General features: G+C 40.6%; 1 protein-coding gene across 12 annotated transcripts in view; it reads left to right on the top strand.

Annotated features, from left to right (window-relative positions):
- Positions 1–16,432, top strand: part of ZNF438 (zinc finger protein 438) — a 171,418-nt gene that overhangs the window by 91,904 nt on the left and 63,082 nt on the right. The window contains exon 4 of one of the 12 annotated variants that reach the window (XM_032618997.1): positions 15,930–16,091. The exons of the other annotated variants lie outside the window; for them this stretch is intronic. The gene's annotated coding sequence lies outside the window, so the exon portion shown is untranslated. The remainder of the gene's footprint in view (positions 1–15,929; positions 16,092–16,432) is intronic. 12 annotated transcript variants of the gene reach the window in all.

Here is a 16,432-nt window from a genome sequence, read left to right as displayed (position 1 = left end):
ACTAATAAATAGAATTGCTGGGGCAGGAGACCTAAGCCTGTCTATCTTTTAAAGCTCCCCCAGTGGTTGAGAACCACTGAATTAGAAGGAGGGGCTGAACGTAGGAGTCAGGCCTCTGTCCCTCAAGCAGTGGGAAGCCCTCAGGGGCTTCTGAGACAGGTGACATATGAGCAATGGGTGTTTGCCAAGATAAAGGATTCGTCAACTGCATGTGAATGGCAGAGAAATAAGAACCAGCTTGAGTTTGAGCAGTGGTGGTGGGAAGGCAGAGGTCACATGTGTACGCGTGCATGGATGTATGGGAGTCAGCGATGTCAGCCTTGACCTCGGCGTGATTTCTTTTATAAACCGCTTATACGACTTCACCCTCATTAGTCTGATCTGTTTTCTCTTACAACCTGGCAACTTAAACAGTAATTTCCGCCAGTTTGCATTTAATGGAAGGAGACCATTGTCTACTCATGTCCACGTCTAACTCATAATCATAAGTGAAGTTGTGTGTATAAGGAATGCGACCTGTAGCGTACTCGTAAAGCGTGTACTAACCACCCACGTGTGCAGTAAGACAACCTCGGTTCTCACTGGGCAGGATTGTGCCAACAGCCAGAGTCACATGTATGATACTTGCACATAATTCTCTAGCATCTAGTTGAAATTTGAAGAAATAGTGTAAATTATGCTATGCGCTTTAATATTTTTAGCAACAGATTTGATAAGTGCTTCATTTTTCTGGCAGCAGACCCACGCCTGCTTCCTGACAACAGCAGCTGCCCTTCCTCTGAGTTCATGATTCTCTCCTGCCCACACCTCCTCCCCTCCCCTCCCCTCCGGGCCCATCCCCTGCTGGTGTCTGTGCACCACACCACACCCCATCCTCACCCCGGGGGGCAGCAGAGAGGAGATTAAAGCAGTCAGAATTTCACTTCTCCTTTGCCACTGACACGGCCGGCTGACCCTGGGGTCTCACACTCCTGGCCGACGCCGGACGTGAAGGCTGCCAGCGTATCCACACTCAGAAGTCTCAAACCACGCCTTAGTCGGACATGTTTCCCATCTCTTTGACGTATTTTAAATAATTTATGTTTGGCAACAATGGGCCATGTTTATTAGATGGCAGAGAATAAATTCAAGGTATGATGTTCTGATATGACCCGTCGCCTTTAAAAAAGGATTCAACATCATGGATTTCTAAAAAAGAACCACTCTTTTGGCTATTCTGTAACAGTACATACAGTGACAGCAGTTCCTGCTCTGGTCTTCTTTGCCTGTGGCAATTAATTTACTCTTGTGTTGTCAATATCTCCAGATCTCTTGACTTAACTTTTTTATAACAACTTAGGCTTTCACTAACCATCCACATGTTTAACCAGACAATGGATGGTCTGCTCAGATTTGAGGGAGCCTGTAGGAGAAAGGGAAGCGGGGAGAACTAAAATTTGTTGAGTACCCACTCCGTGCCATGTCCTTTACATGTCTTTTATGATCCTAACTCCATTTTACAGCGGAGGAACTTGGGATTTAGAGAGGTTTTAAAAATGTATCTGATGTCAGAAGTCTAGTCAGCGATAGAACTGGGTTTTGATCCCAGGTCTGGCTATCTAACTGTTTAAGCAGACTGATCCTACAGGTCTGCGTGACTTTTATTTGTTGGGAAACATCAGTGAACTTGGAATTGCTGGGGGGGGGGGGGGGTTGGGTGTAAGCTTTACCTCCCTCACTAATAACCGTGACCATTTTAATGAAAGTTTTTTAACATCTTTATTGGAGTATAATTGCTTTACAATAGTGTGTTAGTTTCTGCTTTGTAACAAAGTCGATCAGTTATACATATACATATATCCCCATATCCCCTCCCTCTTGCGTCTCCCTCCCACCCTCCCTATCCCACCCCTCTAGGTAGTCACGAAGCACCAAGCTGATCTCCCTGTGCTATGCGACTGTTTCCCACTAGCTATCTATTTTACGTTTGGTAGTGTATATATGTCCATGCCACTCTCTCACTTTGTCCCAGCTTACCCTTCCCCCTCCCCATATCCTCAAGTCCATTCTCTGGTAGGTCTGCGTCTTTATTCCTGTCTTGCCCCTGGGTTCTTCATAACCTTTTTTTTTTTTTTTAGATTCCATATATATGTGTTAGCATATGGTATTTGTTTTTCTCTTTCTGACTTACTTCACTCTGTATGACAGATTCTAGGTCCATCCACCTCACTACAAATAACTCAATTTCGTTTCTTTTTATGGCTGAGTAATATTCCATTGTATATATGTGCCACATCTTCTTTATCCATTCATCTGTCGATGGACACTTAGGTTGCTTCCATGTCCTGGCTAATGTAAATAGAGCTGCAATGAACGTTGTGGTACATGACTCTTTTTGAATTATGGTTTTCTCAGGGTATATGCCCAGTAGTGGGATTGCTGGGTCGTATGGTAGTTCTATTTTTATTTTTTTGAGGAACCTCCATACTGTTCTCCATAGTGGCTGTACCAATTCACATTCCCACCAGCAGTGCAAGAGTGTTCCCTTTTCTCCACACCCTCTCCAGCATTTATTGTTTCTAGATTCTTTGATGATGGCCATTCTGACTGGTGTGAGATGATATCTCATTGTAGTTTTGATTTGCATTTCTCTAATGATTAGTGATATCGAGCATTCTTTCTTGTGTTTGTTGGCAATCTGTATATCTTCTTTGGAGAATAATGAAATTTTAATTTAAAATATTTAATGCTCTCAGCTTCAGTTTCCTCATTTATCCTATGGGTATAAAACCTGCTTTACTGACCATTTGGGATGGTTGTGAGAATAATAAGGTAGTGAATTTCAGTATGATTTTACAGGTATAAAAACCCTTGAAAGATTGAGAGATTTTTAATGAAAGCAAAAAACAAGCAAAAACCCACAAAGCATTAAATGAGATGATTTGGATAGATTTTGTGGTATTTCACTTCTTAACATTGCTCTACAAACTTTCCAAATAATATTTGTCAGTTTTGTAAGTCCCCACCACCATGGTTTGCCAAACTGCGTCACTGAATTAAACATCTCAGTGCAGCAGAGAGAGTCCTGGCTACATACCAGGTACCTCATTTCACTTACCAGAAGCAGTCATTAGTTTCTATACCATATCCAAGAGGTCTGAACTCTGGTAGATACTGAAATGTTCGTAGCCAGTGAGGACTCAGAACGTTCTAAGGCTGCTCACTAGTCATAGACTTATCGGACTAAAGTTAATGTTAACATTCTCAGGATAATTCTTTATATTTTTGAAGTTTTTTATAAGCCTGAGTAATAAAGTCACATTTCGTAAAAGTACTTTCACAAAACTGCTCTTCAAAAGTGTTTCCAGGTTTCTGGGCAACGTTCATAGGTTACAGGATGGTGAATACTGAAAGAGAGCTCTGAGCTATTGTCATCCACTTAAACTTCTTCCACGTCTACAGAGAAGAGATAAGAAATGTAGGGAACTCGTTAAGTTACAAGGACAAGGTTACGAATGAAGTGGCCACGAGCCTGAGAAGTACCAAGGTCATGTCCTAGGTTTACCCCAAACCTTTACCCCATTAAAGCCCTAAGTCTCTCCTGAAAGGCAAATGCCTTAGGAAGACCAGCTGAGACCATGGAAGAATAGTATTAGAATAGTATTCAGCTGTGGATCCAGGAGACTGCACCTGTTCAGTCTTGGACCCAGAAGTGCGTAGGACTCTTCCGCATCTGCCATACGTCCCAGGAGGGGTCCCTAGTCCTGAGGTGCTGACTCCCACCTGACTTCTAGTGCCAGCACTGCGCTTGCTTCCTACATCTGGTGGATGGATGTCTCCAGGAAGGGAAAGGAGACACAGGAAGCAAAGTAAACATACAAAGCAGAGACTGTCCATAATTGTGGACCATGTTTGGCTTGCACAATGTTCTTTTTAAACACGAATTCATTATTAACTAGCATTATTCTAACTAGTTCCTAATTGAATTTGCTGTTAATTAATTTAATGTACGAATCCAGATTTCTGGGTTCTTTTGAAAACTGTCAGATGTGGCAGCTTTAGTCCTACCTTTGCAGGTGGCTGTCGTCCGTTAGAGCCGACGAGAAGTTGCCTCAGTGAGATGGGAGCCTGTGCTTTCCAGTTCTCACAGCCCCACCCCTGGCTGTTGGTTTCCTTTAAATAGAATGAAGAGGAAAGTTACATGTTGCTTATACTGCCATTTGTGTTAAAATTGGAAATAACAGGTTGATAGGATAGCATATTTCAGTATAAGTGAAAGACTGTGTTATTGTCCTAGGGCTGTTGTAACAATGTACCATGAACTGGGTGGCGTCAAACAACCAAAGTTTGTTCTCTCATTGTTTGGAGGCTAGAAATCTGAAATCAAGGTGTTGGCAGGGTCCTGCTCCCTCAGAGGCCTCAGGGGGGGATCCGTGTTTCCTCTTCTAGCTTCTGGTAGCCCCACGTGCTCCTTGGTTTGCGGCAGCATCACTCCAGCCTCTGCCCCCATCTTCTCTTGGCTGTCTTCCCTGCGTCCAGAATTTCTTCTTATGAGAACAGTAGTCATATTGTATTAGGGCCTGCCCTAATGCAGGACAACCTCATTTTAACTGAGTTATGTCTACGAAGACCCTATTTCCAAATAAGGTTACGTTCACAGGTACCCGGACTTAGGACTTCAATGTAACATTTTGCAGGGGCACAATTTGACCCATAACTGATGGCATATTTCTTGATGGAGTGCAGAGTAATAGTTTAAGGGCAGAGGTCCCTGGAACAGGGTGCCTGCATTCGTACTTACAACTTGTGTGCTCTGTAATATTGGACCAGCCGCTTACCCCTCTCAGTGACTCTCCATGCCCTCATCTGTCAAATGAGGATGATGGTACCTGCCTCACAGGGCTGAAGTGAAGACAAAGTGAGGTAATACATGGAAAGGACTTGGAACAGCGTATGGCACGTGCTAAGTTTCAATAAACTGAGCCATTATTATCTTCACTGTTATTCACTCTTACTCACATACACAAGTTCTGTGCATGCAAGGAGTTTTCGTGCCCAAAGCTGTTATTTAAGATAGCATTATGAAGCAAGCCATGGACAAAGTAGAAATAATAGATAGAAATGCTGCATGAAAAGAAAAAAAGCAACCTAAACCAATAAAAAAGAGAGTGAGAGAGGCTGGAATGTTAATAAGATTTACTGTTTCCTGCAAATAGAAGAGTCATAATACATTAAAAATGTTTAGTCTCCTCACTGTATTGGATTACCTGCCCAGCCTCTAGATGCACTTGAAAGTGATAAAGACCCAGGCAGGAACTTCAGACCTAGAGGCTTAGATGTTGACTCTTGGGCTGGTGAGCACAGTGGCCCGGAGATAACACTGGGGAGGTTAGTCCAGGGAGAGCATCCAAGGCACACATTCCTTCTAAGTATCCCCGCCTGCCTCCTTGGAAGCATGTTATTACTGTCTGCCTCCTTCCCATAAACCCTTGCATTGAAATTATCCTGGTTTCCCGTCACTGGGCCAGAGATTGAGGCCGAATAATTCTTTACATTTAGACCCTACTTTTCTTCCAAAGGGACCAAATATTTTGAGATATATTATTTCATTTTTCCACATAGCGTTTATGTAAGACAGCCGTACAACTTGAATTTTATTAAAAACTGAGAACTCCGGTAGAGAAGGTTTAAAGAAATGACAGGACTTTCTGAAGTCCCTGGAAGAAAATTCTTCTACAGCTTAGGGCTGTTGGGTATGCAGTACTGCAGAACGTATATGTGCCTCATTCTCCAAGGTAGTACTGTCCTGAAAACATGAGAATATTCAGATAAAATCAAAGTGTCTTACCTAAATGGTGAAAGGGGCATATGGGTATGATATTTACTATTTGTGATTTTGTTCTAATAAAAGAAGTTAGGCTGTTTAATTTTTGGCAAAGAAGTGGTGTTGTGTCATTCAATTATTAGTAATTTGGAACATTTCAATTAAATGATGAATTCATCAGGACTCCTTCAGTTGCAAATGCAAGAACGCCAGTTCAAGCCAGCTTATGAAAATCAAAGGAACTTAATTGTTTATATAACTATGGTTTCCAGAGGTCCATCTGGCGTCAGGCATGGTTGCAGCCAGGAACTCGGATGATCTCATCTGGACTCTTTTTCAGCTCTGCTGGTTTCTTTATTCGTCATTCTCCAGACGGCATGTGACCAGTGAGATGCCCGGCAGCGGCTTGAGACTGTCATCTTCTCAGCTGAGCAGTCCCAACAGAAAGAGAACTTGTGGGGCTAAACACCTTCCTGCCTGCCTTAGAGAAGATGCGGATCAACCCTCCTTGACCCCGTGTGTGATGAATCATCACTGAGGCCCAGCGGAGGGCGTGATTTCCCAGTGCTTCAGTAAAGAGGTCTGGTCCAGGGACTGGAAGCCCCCCTGGGGTCTTCTCGTGCAGCAGAGAGGCTTTCTCCAAAGGAATTCAAAGAAGGGTGGTGGGAGTGTGTGCTCAGCAGACCAAAACTGTAGCGGCCTCAAAGCGTTACAAATGGTGTGTGGTGGAGACTGTAAGTTCTGATTTTAAGATGGCAAATAGAGAACTTTCTGCCTTCTCCTATTACAAAATCCATCCAGAGCAAAGGAAATAAGAAAAAAAAATTCCGGCTCTATCTTTGATAAAAAGTAGGTGACATTAGTAACCCTAATCCACAAATATGAACACAGAAGAAGTCATATGACCCTGTGACTTGGCCGAGGACAGTGCAGCACCTAAGCCCCACAGAGGAGAGTAACACGCCAGGAAGCAGCTTTGCCCTGTAGAACCCTAGGAGGTCTCAGGTTAGGCTGGAGAGGGAGCTAAGGCATCCGGTCAGAAACAGACCCAGCCTGCTGAAAGTCTGTGAAAGGACCAGTTGGACACTCGGATCCTTGTCTCACCCCAGCCAGATAACTACCTTCCCCACAGCGCAGGCAATGGAAGGTTTATTCTCTGGAGATGTTGACACTTCAGAGAATCGAGGCTCAGGGACACGGGAGCCGTGGAGGGTGGGGTCAAGTAAACATCCGCCCTGCTCTTAGGGCATCAGGGGCCAAGTTCCCAGTCAGGTGCTGGAGGATTGTCCAGAGAGCCCGATGGGTCCCAGAGAGGCTTCCTATAGGGGTTCCCCACAGGGAAAGCCAGCTTGCTCCCCACTTGCTCTTCCGTGAAACTGACCTTCAACAAGCTCAGCCCACAGGCAGAGCCGCCATCTTGCTTTACTAATAACTTACACTTAAATAGGGAGAGTCAGCCAAGGATCAACAGATATTTGGGAATACCTCCCATATGAAAGCAGAGATAAAGCAAACAGAAATAACTCTGAGGGGACAAAACAGTAGGGAACTTAAGAAGCAAACTTTAATTACTATCTCTGAAAATGTGAGAAGATTTTGCATAGCAGAATCCTTTTTAAGAAGGAGAATTAAAGGAGAGGAAAATTAAAGAACAAGAAGTAACTCACAAAAATTAGAAATGTGGTGGCTGAAATCAATTCCTTAGAGGGATTGAAAAATAAATTTGAGGAAGAAATAATTAGAGACACAGTCCAGAAGATTCTGTCACTCACTTATACAAGAGAAAATTTGGAGAGAATTATCAAAGAAATAATACAAGACACTTTCCTAGAACAGAAAGAAAAGATAAACAGTAAAGTTTCCAGAGAAGAAAAGTTGTCATATACAAAGTGTTCTGGATAAGAACAATCAAGGGACCTCTCAACATCAGTACTGATATAGAAACATAAATTGTGAAATATTCTCTTAAGGGAATATTTTTGTCATTAAAAAGCATTTCTTCTTTTACCTGAGAGTTAGTTACTGTCAAATATCTCTGGTTTCCTTAGCACATTTAAAATATTCCACTTACAAATTTTCCATTATTTAAACTTATTTAAATGTTTTATATAATCTGAGGTACACCTGAAAATTTGTGTTTCCGAGATTTAGGATATTTTATGGTGCTTTTTTGTACCATAAATACATAAATATTTTATGTATTTTTTGATTCACTAATTCACTCAACAGATAATTGAGTGATCTTTTCTCAAGGTACTGTGGAGTTGATACTTCTTGGTTTTGTGTGATAGTCCAACATCTAGTCCATAGTTTTATAGTCAGTGATAATAAATATGACTGATTTAGAAACTCACTGATGATACTAGGGTACGTGGTAGCAGGACCTGCAAAATACTTCTCATTTTTTTTTTTTTTTTTGTCCCAACATACTGTGATATCTTTTTTTTTTTGGCCGTGCCACATGGCTTGTGGGATCTTAGTTACCCAACCAGGGACCGAACCTGGGCTGGCAGTGAAAGAGCTGAGTCCTAACCACTGGACCGCCAGGGAATTCCCCAAAACATATTGTGATTAGAAGTGACAAAGTTTGGGTCCTACTTTTCAAATATGTTTGGCTCTTATTTTTATACATGTATAAAACTATATTAATTGTGAGTAACAAAGTATCAGTGTAGAATATTAGTTTTTGTCTTATCTTTTATCAGTGTAGAAGACAGAGTCCTGAGTGCTCATTTCTTCCAGAAATTAGAGGCATCAAAAGTTGAAATTTAGCAAACACTTTTTTCAAATTTTAATTATTTGAAAAAATGATATTTTTAGGATTTGATGAATATTATTTTTGACTATATACCTAATAAAATGTATTATTATGGTATTTTTGGATTAAAAATCTTCTCCAAATAGCATTTTGGTTTTTAAAACATTCAGAATCTTAGGTTGTGAATGTTAAAAAAGAAGTGAGATTTTAAGTGCAGTGCACCTCCCTCCTCTTTTTGGACTAGTTTCGAAAGCCTAATGAAGTGGAAGGCAGGTGTCTTTTTCCACTTAAAAACGGTTATATTTTATTTCTTAATGTACTATAACGAGAGCAAAATAATATAGAAAAGTCAAGAAATGAAAGAGTGCCAGGATTCTTCTTGCCAATATAACTTTTTAGAATTGTGCTGAGTTGCTTTTGCTGTAAAAACCGGACCCAGTCTCTTATGGATTCTCCAGCTAATGACATTTTGTGGAGGATTTTTGTAGTTCTTTTGGCTTAGCGAGGTCGAGAATTTTGAATTAGAATTATAAAACTGGAAGGCATCCTCTTATTCATTTTACAAATGAAGGAACTGAAGTCCGGAGAAATCGTGATTTATCCAGGGTCATACAGTTAACAGTGAGGGTTGGAGGAGAAACATGGCCTCCTGGCAGGCAGTTCAGGGAGTGATCTTTGTAAAAGACTCTTCGGGTTTATTCTCACCACCATCACATTACGTGTAGTGTCCATAATTTATTGCATTAGGCCCAAGATTCAACTTACAAGTTTGTGTTTAATTTTCTGAAGCTGAGGGAACATTTAGAATTAGGAATACTGACAGTGACCCAAAAAAATGGAATGGCAAGAAGCATTTGGAAGAACTGTTGCCTGGGGTAGAAGATGTCCCTTGCTTAGACTCTGGCCCTGCTCTCTAGAAGGAGCTCCATTGTACATTATTCCCTAGGACCTGAATGTCTTCTGGAAGGTTCTTCTTTGCCCATCTTCCGCCAAGGTCACGCTTATACGGACATTGGGGGAATATTCCCGCCTTGGAGGCTGTGTAACCTTTGTTTCCTACTTTATGATCATGCAGTTTTGGTGGTTAGAGCATTGTTTTAGGAGTCAGCTGGAGGCTTAGAGGCAAGGCTTGGGGGGTGGGGGGCTGGCAATGTTATTCCCTCAGAAACTTAGCTGGCTTCTGACCTCCCTCCTTGTAGTTGACTCCATATGCCAAACGGAGGAATTACGTGTCCCATCTGTCAGGGACAGTCTCAGTTTATATCCCTCGTGCAGGTTAAGTGATAATGCCCTCTTTCACTCTCAAAACTGTCCCGGGTTGGACAGTAAATTGTGTATGGTCTCTCTAGCCAAAAAAGCATGCCAGGAAGCGCCACGCCTAATTTATTCCTTTGCTTCCTGTCTCCCGTTCCCCCCTCTCTCAGTGTATGGGGGCCCTTGGATGGCCATTTGAAATAGGCTTCCTGGGAAGTTCACCGACTCAGCCTGATCAGCAGCAAGGCTGACTTCCCCTTGTTCACCTGAGAAAACCTAACAGGCCATTTTTGCTCAAAGCCTTTTTCAGTCTCCTCTCTTACTGTGTAAAATCCGGAAGCGGTCAGATTTTCTAACCCTGGGAGCCTCCAGACTTTGGGATTCTCTACTCCCTTTCAGTTCTGCTCTCAGACCTGTCACTCCTTGCCTGTGCAGATTTCTTTCTTGTAAATTCTCAATAAATGCAGCAAGTAATAACGTAATTCTGATATTGTTTTCCATCTCTTTTTCCCTGTAGGCTTAGTTAGACACTTAGTTAACACTTAGATAGATAGCTCTGAAGCTATCTCAGGCATTTTCAAGCATTGAGGTATAATTTACATAGAGCAAAGACACAGCTTTCGGTTCAGTGAGATTGACAGTCGTATACACTGTGTAGGCCGCCACCAAGACTAAGATATAGAGCATCTCCATTGACCCCATTGCCCCAGACAGAGGCCACTTTCCAGTTAGCTCCCTGGAGACAGCCACTTTTCGACTTCTTTAACCACGGATCCCTCTTCACAAGCAGTACTTGTATTAAAAGTTTTGTGACTGTGTGACGTGACTGTCCTTCTATCCTTTACTCGGTCTCTCCCTTGCCTGCCGCCGGGCTGCTAAGCAGTTGTCATATATTCTAGATTTTTTTTATTTGGTCTGCACCCCACTTAAAGATACCATTTTTTTAATGTTAGCTGGGGAAAGCTAAGTGCTGTAGTAAGTGGACCACAAAAAACGTAACAGCTTCAACCTAATGAAAGTGTATCTATTGCTAACCAGCAGTGCACTGAAGGCGTCCTCCGTCAGTCGGTAACTGTCGTTAACCTGGGCCTCTGAGTCCTCCAGTAGCTGGGGAAGGAGCAGGAAGCTACCTCACCCGCTTCTGGAGAGCCTCGACCTGAGATCTGACATTCAGCCCCATTCTTGTGGGGACAGCTATGCACAAGACCACCTCTGGTGCAAGGGAGGAGAGTTTGGAAATGTGGACTCTGGCTTGACACTACTTCTCAGTGACAGCTCCACACCATGAGGCGGGAAAGCAAAGTTTGGAAGATGTTAGTTGTCTACAAGGTTAATGTCACAGCTTTTATTTTCTTTTAATAACATAGATGTTAGTTGTCTACAAGGTTAATGTCACAGCTTTTATTTTCTTTTAGTAACATAATACCATATTGCTTTTCTTTTCTGTCTTCATGTTACTTCTTTTTCTCTGTGTTGTGTATTCTTTTATGCTTTTCAAATAAACGTTTTAGCATTGGAAAAAGTTTTAAAAGGGTATTGCTATCTCTATGATAGAAATGTTCAAGGCAAAAGCAATTTAGTTTCCTTAGATTATTCTGATGAAATTAAAATTATCTCTGGCTATTAGCAGATATAACTTAACTTTTAAAAGATAAGGATCCATGATATCACCATTTCTAATCAATATTGTATCAGAGATCCTAGCCGGCAGAGTAAAATAGAGGAGAAAACCCTAAAAAAAATAAAAATAAAAAAGTATAGGAATGGAAAGGAAGAAAAAAACTGTCACTGTTGGCAAATGATATAAATGTCTATGTAGAAATTTTCCAGCACTCTGCAGCTAAATTCTTAGCATTAACTAGGGAGTTGAGCAAGGTTTTTGGACACAAAGTTTTTGTGGAAAAGCCAATTGCATTTCTATGGACCAGCAAAAACGGAAACAAAACAGAGGATGTAATTTTTAAAAAACATTTTATTTTGAAATAATTAGCATCTTACATAGCTGCGGTATATCTTCTCAAACTAAGAAATTAACATTGATACAATAATATTAACTGAACTGTGGCTTTATTCAGATTTTCCCAGTGTTTCTACTGATGTCCTTTTTCTGTTTTAGGGTCAAACGCAGGTAGCTGTTATCTCTTTACTCCAATTTGTAGCAATTTCTTGATCTTTTCTTTCTGGGACCTGACGCTTTGAAGAGTAATGGTCAGATCCTTTGTGGAATGGACCTCAATTTGGGTTTGTCTGATGTTTTCTCATGGTTATGTCTCATCCAATCAACATGACATCACTGGCGATGTTAACCTTCATCACGTGGTGTCGCCAGGTTTCTCCACAGTGGAGTTACTGTAGAAAATGCAACTTAAAAAATATACAATTTACAGTAGAGGCACAACGTAAGTAGCGTTTGAATAAATCTAACAAATAATGTCTACAGCCTTTATTGAGAAAGTTATAAACTTTTATTGAAAGACATTAGCTACAGTCCAGTTAAATGGAGAGAAACACAGTATTAATGGATTGGAAAACTTAATGTTGCAAAGATAGTGATTCTCTCAATGCACCTAGAATCAAATTCCTAACGAATTTCGGGGGTTTTAACATTACTACTACTAGTAGTCGTAGCATTCATCTTTAATGTTGTTATTTTGGTGATGCTTCGCATTATAATTCTGAACTTAACATGGTAGAGGAGTGGTCCAAGAATTACAAAGACAAAGTGAAGACAAAGTGTCTTTCCTACCTGTACTGTGACTTAATGTAAAATTATAATAATTAAGCCAGTGTATGATATGAAGATATACAAATTGGCCAATGGAAAGAATAGAGAATTCAGAAACAGATCCATCTATACACGGAACCTCGATTTATAACAAAACTGGTATTGTAAACCACTGGGGGAAAGGACGGGTAGGTTTTTCAGTGTATCAAGTTGGGGCAAGAGATTGCTCATATGAAAGAGCATACTGTTGGATTCCTATGTCGTATCACAGGCAAGATGGGAAATGGTGAAATTATCAGTTATAAAGGAATAGTTATAATTAGGCTTAATTATAAAATTAGAAGCAGAACCCAGGAAAGAACAGTTGAAGGAAAAAAACAAAACTACCAAAGGAATGAAAACAAAATTGGAAGGCGTGGAAGGGAAAAGAGATGATACAGAAGAAGAGTGAGGTCATAGGGATTAGAGATGCGAGAAGGGAGCCAAGTCAGACAGACATTTCAAAGATGATGTAACGCCTTTGGGTTTAAAATAGCAGTGTTTCCAGTATGAGAGAACTGCATCAGTTACTACCTTTCCTCATCCTTCTGAGCTATGTGCCAGAAATCAAAAAGCGATCGATAAATTAGTTTAACGATCTGTCTACCAACAACTCAATTACTCAGTCATTTGTGGAAAGCAAAGAATTGGAAACCATCTGACTTTGAAAGGGATTTATCATCACTTTCTCAGTTTGGGAAAGTTTATTAAAAAGGCTTAACTAAGATTTATCAAATAACTGTTATATTTATTACTCTTTTACTTAGAGGCACCTTGTTTAACCCAATATGCTTAGAAAGTGTTATTTAGAAACATTATTAATTTTAATATATACTTGCCAACATACAATGAGTTTTTAGAGGAATATTTTGTCTTAACATACGTTTGAAACGTATTTTTATCAAAACCTTGCAGCTATAATGTACATCACTGAATTGAGGGAAAATGGTTGCCATTTAATCTAATTGACAAAGCTTAGTCATCAACTTTAAACTTATCTTCCAAGTCAGACTTCCTTCTGTCAGTAAAAATCCGACTTGATTTTTCAGCTCAAATAAATATGTTAATGTACGTTTCCATGACAACCATCACACAGCTGAATTCTAATTCTAACACAGACAAATAGATGAGGCACAGAGCCTTGCCACGTGTTGCCTGGATACGGTGATGCTGCTGCCTTCAAGATTTCTTTGCTTTGCACTCCCTAAAGTCTCCCAGAGTTGAGTTGTACCTTTTACAATAGTAAGGGTTTTGGAAAGTAAGGTCCTTAAGTAAAAACACTCTCATTACTGCTTCATTCTACTATGTATCTGATTTTGTAATTTACTAACATGGGCCCACATACTCCATTTCTTAATAAAATAGGTATGTTATATGTATGATGGGGAGTGAACAAATCCTTACTGTAGTGCTTTGATTAAAGGAGGATTTACAGGTTTGGCTTCCTGGAGGGTTTTTGTATTCCAAGGCAATGCACTAGCCGGGATTTGTGAGTGGTATGCATTTCTTTTGTAAAGTGGGAGAAGAGTGATTGTGAAGGAGGGGAAGAGGGAATGAGAAGAGGCTGGCATGGTACCTTGGCCTCAGGTACATTCCGGAAGAGGTCAGTAATAGGAAGGACAGAGGTTGAGGATCTGGAATTCGATTGCCTTTAAACGATCTGTGCCGATGTATCTCTTAGTCTTCATATAGCTCTAAATGTACCTCAATTTGTAGACCGCTGATACAGAAGACAGGCAGAACAGGTCCATCGTATATATAATTGTAGATACAACAAGCCACCCAAACTAATGAAGTAAATCCAATATTTAGGGATTAAGCTTTTCTGAAATAAAAGACAACTAGAATCTGCATATTAAAGGGGCGTACCCTGTGTCTGTGCCTAGTAAAAGTGCTGGGCCTCAGAGGTAAAGAACAATTCCTTTGGGGAACCAGGCAAATAGGTTGAGTTTTTTTTGTAAGGGGGGAAATTATGTTGGCCTCAGATTTCAGTCAATGCAGGAAAATGGAATATACTTTAAAGATTTTGAAGAAAAGAATAGGTAACTTAGAGCTTTTTATATCTGTTTAAACAATCCTTCAAGTATAAGTCAACCAGCAAATAGTTTTGAACTTAAAGAATTTTCAAAAATGATTCCTTTGGGCCTTTATGGAGGCAATAATAGAGAACAGATTTTTTTAATCCTGGCTTTGCAGGGTAAAGATGTACTTGGAGCTGCCAGAACAGGATCTGGCAAGACTTTGATTTTCCTTATCCCAGTAATGGAAGCTTTTTATCATTCTTAATAGACTTTGACAGACAGACTCTGGGTCCTGATAATACTTTCTACGAGAGAACTTATCTATTTCTCAGGCCTTTTCTGAGAATTAGGAAAGAACCCTGGCTTTTCAGTAATCTCATCATCGATGGAAAGACCTGAGACAGGGTGTTTGAGAAGATCAGCCACATAAATATATTATACTTGTTTGCATACAGGTTTGACTATTGAACACAAGGATGAAACAATAAGTGTTCATGATACCAGTCTCCAAAGGTTAGTTCATGATGAGGTAGAATAGAATCTTGGGCATGGACCTTTGCTGCCACTATGAATGCTGTTATAAAAAAGAAAGAAAGAAAGAAAAAATCTTTCTAAATAACATTGACTTTGCTTTTTGCTAGGCAAAACAAGTCAGATCTGTAAAAGACCTTGTACCTTGTGTGCTTGAGTTTGAAAATCTCTGAATATGTTAGAGTTGGTGAGAAAAGTAAAATATAACATCCCTGTCCCTTTGGAATAAAACTCCATAGGTTGTGAGCTGAAGTAAGAAATAAGTATCCTATATTCCTTTTTGAGAAGTAGTATATTTTTTTCCAGTTGTCGAGAGGTTCGGTCCGTAAACCAAGTTTCCTACTGCCTGTACTCTGGTATTTCTATTCTTGACTTCTGTGGTTGACAACAGCAGATGAGAAAAATGCAAGTCTGTAGTAAGTTTATCTGCAAGAGAGTGAACTGTGCTCTTTGCTACTGATACTACAGCCAGGGTGTTGGATATTCAGGCCACGAATTGAGTTCTTCAGTTTGATTGCCCAGAGGATACCAGCTCATATTCACAGAGTCCGAAGAAAGAAAGGATAGTACAGCAACTGCTTGAGTAGAAAGTGCTTATGAAAGAAATAAAAATCAATCCAGAAAAATGTATGGACATCTAGAAAACAAAAACAAAAACTGGAGTCATCTTTAGCCCAAGATCAACAATGAAAAGAAAGAGGTCAAAGGTATTTTGTTTGTTTATTTATTTATTTTTTTTTTTTTTTTTGCGGTACGCGGGCCTCTCACCGTTGTGGCCTCTCCCGTTGCGGAGCACAGGCTCCGGACGCGCAGGCTCAGCGGCCACGGCTCACGGGCCCAGCCGCTCCGCGGCACGTGGGATCCTCCCGGACTGGGGCACGAACCCGTGTCCCCTGCATCGGCAGGCGGACTCTCAACCACTGCGCCACCAGGGAAGCTGGTATTTTGTTTCTTACATATGTAAGTATATCTGATGAAGGATGAAAGAGTATTTGATTTGAACAAGTTCCGTTTACCCAAATAGGCTATATTTCTAGTTCTTACTATAAGCAACTCCTTGGATAAGATTCCTTCAGAAAGTGTAGAAACAGCTGACCAAAGAGTTGTTAATGAGCTTAAGGCTCTATCCCTCACCCATGACTAAGTGGAAGAATTTAGAGCTTATTTCAGTGAGAAAATGTCCGTCATTAAGTAAGGTAGGAAAAGGCCAGAAGCAGGAGAGGAAGAGTACAAGCTGGCCAGTGGTATTAATAAAGAAGAGGAGGGAGAGGAAGGGAGGCAGATGAGGGGAAACATGGAAG

The sequence above is a fragment of the Phocoena sinus genome, chromosome 2 (assembly GCF_008692025.1).
Source record: "Phocoena sinus isolate mPhoSin1 chromosome 2, mPhoSin1.pri, whole genome shotgun sequence".
Lineage (NCBI taxonomy): Eukaryota > Metazoa > Chordata > Mammalia > Artiodactyla > Phocoenidae > Phocoena > Phocoena sinus.
This window is presented reverse-complemented; position numbering and strand designations above follow the sequence as displayed.